Source organism: Metopolophium dirhodum, unplaced genomic scaffold (assembly GCF_019925205.1).
Source record: "Metopolophium dirhodum isolate CAU unplaced genomic scaffold, ASM1992520v1 scaffold1, whole genome shotgun sequence".
In the NCBI taxonomy this organism is placed as follows: Eukaryota; Metazoa; Arthropoda; class Insecta; order Hemiptera; family Aphididae; genus Metopolophium; species Metopolophium dirhodum.
The window spans coordinates 247,907-255,001 of NW_026869896.1; the positions used below are offsets into that span (position 1 = coordinate 247,907).

General features: G+C 30.8%; 1 pseudogene; it reads left to right on the forward strand.

The window, feature by feature from the left end:
• Nucleotides 1-3,518: 3,518 nt before the first annotated feature.
• LOC132953198 (uncharacterized) lies at nt 3,519-4,184 on the forward strand (annotated as a pseudogene).
• Nucleotides 4,185-7,095: the final 2,911 nt, after the last annotated feature.

Genomic DNA, 7,095 nt, shown 5'->3' on the forward strand with positions numbered 1-7,095 from the left:
TCTACTTGATAAAAAATATTTAAAATAAAAATACAAATGTAAATTAAAATTATTAGATGCTAACTCCAAAAAAAATAACATTTGAATTCATAGTTTTAAGGCATTTTGCATTTAACAGTATGAAAAATTAGGCATTCATAGGACAGGAAGCGCGCTCTGGTGTCTATAGGAACTGTGGTAAAAATTTCAATCAAGAGTTTATACGGATAGGGGTTCAGAGTGACGACACCTTATCAATACACCTTGACATAACATCAATAGTTGTTGTATGTACAATATTTAAATTGGTAACCGTCCCTAACCTTAACCACAATTATTTTTAATAATTTGTTATCAACGTTTAATAAACCAAGATTATTGATAAAGAAAGTTTTTTTATGTTATTTTTTTAAATTTGTATTATTTTTTGAAAGTAATTGGAGTCCTGGATAACTACTTGAATATTCATAAAACTGAATATTTTAATGAAATCTACGTACAATTCCCAATAACACTCCAGACATTTCAGCTCTTCCATTAACTTGTTTACCTAGTAAGTCATTATGATTTTGAATATTTTTCATAGAGATCAATTTATAATAATTATTTAATATAATATTTTTAAATATTGTATAGGAATACATGATAGTATTGACTACACTTTTTCTCCTAGAACATCAACATAACTTCCTAGTGAAAAATCTAGATATTTAGATTCTCCTTTGGGTTTCATAAGTCCTTGTAAGATTTAATCAAACAATTTTTTTATATGATTACTAAAATTATATAAATATGATTTAGATTCTTCAGTTTGGTATGAAGAAATACCCAGAAACGTTTTGTACGCCAACAATTGAAGAATGAGAAAGAAACTCAATTTTATCTCGCTGTGTGAAAAACATTTACTGTCACCCAGTAGTACAATCTCAAACAATGTGCAACGCGAGAAACCTTTGTGGACAGGTACACAAATTATATGAAACAATTAGCGTTAACAATCTACTTCTCATAAATCAAGGATAAAATGTGAGTCTATTTTGCAGTCAAAACTTATGATTACAATGTATTTTTAATTATTAATTAATAAATGTTACCAACCATTCAAAAACTGACAAAAACTAGTACTGAAAAAAAGTATTCGAATATGTATTCTGAATATATTTTTTAAGAAGTATTTAAATACTTATTCTGAATATTTTAATTCTCATTTATTCGAATATGTATTCAGAATACAAAATTAAAGTATTCTTTACAAGACTGACTTTAGGTCTTAATAGACAGACACCTAAGGTAACTAAATTTATCTTTTTAATTACTGATTAGGATTATCTATTTAACAAATTTCCACAAATTGTTCTAATCACATTTTTATTTCAGAATTGTAACTTCATCAAAAATGTATTTTGGAGATGTCAACAATTATGATTACCATATTGATTGTACCTTTTATATTGGATTGATCGTTGTTGAAATGTCTAGTGAGTATATTTTTAAACATTCAATATAAATCAAACAAATCAAAACACTTATTGCCGTCCCACTTGAAATATCAGACTGCGGACTGTCAGTTATGCATGAATAAATTAAATAAAAGCACGAACTGGTGTGGTTACAAATTGTGTTTTAAAATTATGTCTAGTGATTTGCATACTTATGTAAATGAGTGTTGGAATTAACTTATTTTACAAGTTACTGTAACAAGACTAGTTTGAAACAGCTAATAAAATTAATTAAATCTGGTATCTTTTTGTGGTTATTTCTTAATTTACTCTGTATATATATATTTTTTCATTAATTCCTAGAAACAATCTCAATAGCATTTTGACAAAACCGTGTAAATTTTTTTTTACATATTATAATACTACACTTGGTACCTATGTGTTGTGTAGAACATTTTCTTAGAATGCAAGAAATTTAAGTTATCCAAAATCTGTGATAATAATCTTATTAGATAGGTGCATTACCTGTTGTTTTAAATATATTATTACATACAAATAACTTCTTTTTTATAGATATTGTTTGAATATTTCATAATTTCTTAAGTGTTTTTATTTTACATTCACACACAAAAGACATTTGTTATAATAGATTACTAAGTAAAACACTAAATGCCGTCCCACTTTGAACCAGACTGCGGACTGTCAGTTATGCATGAATAAATTGAATTAAAAGTCAGATAATATATTAAATGCATTACTGGTGTGGTTACAAATTGTGTTTAAGCTATGTCAGATGATTGTGATGAAATTACTGTTACCACTAGGTTTAACTTATCTTTTGTTACCTAACCTTTCTGTGTAAAGTAATTTACACATACCTACTTATATAACGTATTGAGACATACTGTACCAGACATTTGTCATTATCTATTATTTATCTTATTGTGACTTGGGTAATGTTTTTAACATCTCAATAATTAAGATGTAATGAAAATGTTCATAAAAAAGTAACTCAAATAATTTAATTATAATTTTGATATGCAATTTGTAGCGTGCTTTACTCTATAGTCTAATAATTTCTATATATTTTCATTTCTTCATTTCTGACAGAAAAAACAGTAGAAATCATTGATTTCATAATTATCAATTCTGTCTTTTTTAGGGATGCAATTTATCGCTATCCAGCGGCAACACACAGAACATGACACCCATTCTTCACAGTCATCTTCGGGGAGACATCGGTGCTTATTTGAATGTTGGCTACAGTATAAGCATACGTTTGTCATGTCTTCAGAATTTTTTAAGAGATAATTTTTTAAATATTCTCTGTACGTTTGAGGATTAAAGTCTAAACTGAACTCAGAACTGTCCATGATTTTAAATGCGTAGTATATTAAATAAATTCCACAATTAAATGAATCTTTTTGTTGTGGAACGTTTTTTAAAGGGCATAGAATATGTGATAACGGTGGACATTGTTGTCTGTTGCAACCGTACATTACATCTGATTTCAACATTTTACATACCTGTTTGAAACGAGCTATTGCTAATCGACTTTCTGTGTCATATGGATTAAATGGATCCATGATGTAACACTCTTTGGTTTTGAAATTTATAATAACTACTATAAAGTGACGAGTATTAAGTAACCATGGTAGAATAACCGTACTGTCCTGAGTAAAAGTAATTTTGTTATGCACTTCACCAATTTCTCTTTTTTCCAACAGCGATCTTGCACGGTTGACTGATAAAATGTGTGTGTTTTTTAAATCCAGCTTTTTAGCATATGACATCAAACAGATGTCTACAACAAAGTTACACAACCATTCTTCCCCGGACAATGTATCAAAATCTTGGAAGTAAAGGTCGGTCAAGATGTCACAATTTTGTTCTTTATCAAATATGTAACTATAAGTTCCAACTATATAATTATTATTCTCTGCCATTCGTTTGTAGTATGTCAAATCTTTAGGTAGCATATTTTTGTGTAAATCTATAGATTGCACTGATCGTTGAAACGGAGATTTAAGACTGCCAGGTGTCGAAACCGATTTCATTAAAAAAATATCGTCCAATGGCTTACTCAAATCATGTACAACCATGTCGTTGTTAATTGGCTCATCAACAGTGAACCTAGTTTCATTGTCACATTCTATAACCACAACGCTTTTGATACCATCGACCATTTTGGGCGAAATGTTATTTTTATCTGCCGTAATGGTCGAAGACTTTGGGATTTTTAACGACAGTGCTTTGAAAGGACGGTAGTTGGTGTGTTGGAGATGTTTGTGTTGTTTTTCTTTTTTTCCCCAACTTTCTGTTTCGTCTAAATGGTTAAGGCTAGACAATTCTGAAATTTTTCTTTTTCCATTTTCTTTAGTTGTACTCTGTTTAGACTTACTGTCAAAATCAAGCGCACGAGTGCAATTTCCTTTTCTAATATTGTATTTCATTTGTTTGTGTACATTCGTCACACGTTGTCTCATAAGTTTTAAAAACCGGCCGCATTTAAACCTACGGTCGCCTTCTAGTATGTCTTGTTTGACTGTTTTAAACCAAGATTCAACGGTAGCATTACTCTGGCGGATTTCAATGCCATTGTTGATTTTATTATTCATAATAGGCGTCCACAGTGCTAAGAAAGGTACACACTTTGCAATAAACTCGTGTAAATATGATTCATCATAATATTAATTAATGCTTATATTTTCAATATTTACAGACCAATTTAAGACTTCAGATTTAACCTGTTCTTTGATTGACTGAAATCTACAGAACATCATGGAATTACTCGTGTTGGATTCGCATAGAAATTTATTTATTTCCTCCAAGTGATCCTCACCTTCATTGTTCGATTCATTTGGGAATTGGTATATATCATTACACTTGGCTCTCATTGTAGTAATGGCATTTTTTGTGTCTGCTGTACCATAAGGTGACAACAGTATTACTGAAAATATTTTGAACCATTGTTCAACATCTGTCAAACTGGTTGTGTTAAAAAGTATACATATCCAATCAATAACATGATTTCTTTTGGTTTTTTCTACAGTCTTACAATGGTTTTTCTCAAATTGAAAATATGTGTAGACATGGTTTACTATAATTTTTGTGTAATGATTTGCACATATATTTATGATGGTGACATTAGATCCGTCGTGGTTATCAACCAATACTCTGTAACACCAGTTAAGGTAGTCGAATATGGAAGTAAAACCATTCCATCCTATACACAAAGCATTCATTTGGGCATAACTGAAATCTGTCACTATATTTGTGAATACTGGCCAAGTCAGTTTGTGTTTCAAAACGAATGCTTTAAAAGCGTTCAGCCATTGTGAAATCGCAACAATGTCGTGGGCTGAACTAATCATTTCAACAACGGGACACGTGACACTTGAGTTTCTAGGTAATGGGACATTAACAACTAGAACATAGTACAGAACCCTTTTGCTGTTCTTGTCAATTTTCCTGACCACTGTACCAGTTGCATCCAAATACCCAGTTACTGGTTTTTGTTTTTTAATCAGATTTTTTAGTATGTCCAACTGCTCGTTACTATAACAGTGAACAGACGGTATGCCGACATGTTTTACAAAGTTGTTTTCTTTGTCATTACACATCAATACAATGTCATGAAAATCATCTTTATCATAATCATAAGCACTTAAGGCCTCTGATCTGATTTTTCTGACGACGTCATCTGATTTAATGCCTTGCAAATTACCACAATTCAACTGAGTGGGTGATGCCATGTCAACAGCGTCCGACCTGAAAGAAAACGCTTTAGTCTTTTTCAGCGCTTCTATGTACAAGTCTCGCTGAAATCCTTTTACGTGGTTCGTGAGACCATTGTCATCTGGATTGTGATGGTAATTTAAACCAGAACTATATACTTTCGCCACAAACTTTCCGTTTTGAGGCTGGACTTAAATTCTAAAAAGTTTACAACCCTCATGGCTACAATACATGTACACATTGCAATGATTTTTAAAATATCTAACCCTTTTTGCATTAACAACGCATGTATTGTTCACAGTTCTTATGCGCTTCCTAAACATAATAGGATATTTAGTCTTTTCCAAAAGTTTTTTACCATTAATATGTGTATATAACAAAAGAGACCACTCTTCACACGAAAATGTGAAAATTCCTTCAAAAAACGGACATTCGTCGCTATCGTATGGTTTTGGAAAACAATTTTTTGTTTCCAAAGGCAGCACAACACCAGCCTTAACTGGGGTTTTCTTAAAATAGGCATTTTTAAGGGGACTTGGCACAAGTCCAACATTTTTTCTGCATTCCAATTTACTCGGTGTGACAAAATCAGATTCAACCCTTATGCTTTGTGGTAGAATTGGAGTACTACAAGGTATTAGTGGATTTCTTATCATCCAACTGCAATCACTTTGGGGCGATACACTTGTGTATTCAAGTGAAACGTGGTCTTTATGCACAAGTTCAGGCTCTGTGTGATCAGAATATGAAATGCAATTTTCAATACTAGAATTTTCATTAAAATAAACACTATTTGAATTTATATTGTTTGTGTTATCTGATGGATTACACAAAGACATATTATCAAAGTGTTTTTTAAATTTCCTATACACTTTAGTACGGTTGACATGATTTGCAGCTACTTTAATGTGTTTACATATGGCATTTAGAATTATACTATTGTAATTTAAGAAATCACTAGACGTATAGTTACAATTTTCAATACATTTTATTATTGTACTATTCATTTCTGACCCATCACATAAATCAACATTGTTCTTACTTTCAATACGTTTATGAAGAGTTGAAGTTTTTCTATTGATAGCATTTGCAATTGATTTTTTTAAACTATTATCATTTTCTTTATTAAAGATGATATTGCAAATATTAATTACACAACTGTCAGAAACTGAGACATTTCCAAAATTTAAATTTGGATATTGAGTCTTAATATAATGAGCTACCTCATCCAATTTTTTTTCTAAACTCATTTTAAAGCTTATAAATAATTTTTTTTTGTGTCTGAATTACAAATTTATTCCCACTTTTATCTGCCTGAGTAAGACCTCTACGACTTTTTGCTGTCTGAGTTTACCCTCTTCGACTATTTTGTGTCGGAATTAACAACAATTCGTCGGCACTTTTTGCTGTCTGAGTTTAACCTCTTCGACTATTTTGTGTCGGAATTAACAACAATTCGTCGGCACTTTTTGCTGTCTGAGTTTACCCTCTTCGACTATTTCGTGTCGGAATTAACAACAATTCGTCGGCACTTTTTGCTGTCTGAGTTTACCCTCTTCGACTATTTCATGTCGGAATTAACAACAATTCGTCGGCACTTTTTGCTGTCTGAGTTTACCCTCTTCGACAACTAATATTATAACTAAAACTACAACTACAACTATACTTAGAACTACTTTTTTTTTTGTTAACTACAACTACCACTGAAAATACTTTTTTTTGGATTTTTTTTTTCTACTTTTTTTTGGGTTTTTTTTTGGGTTTTTTTTTCAACTACAGCTAAAACTAAAACTACAATTTATTTTTATTTTTAATAAAGACTACGACTACGACTACTTTTTTTGGGTTATTTTCTTTTTTTTAAACTACAGCTAAAACTAAAACAACTATTTTCTTTTTAACTACAGCTGCAACTATTTTTTTTTTTTTTTTAGGGGGG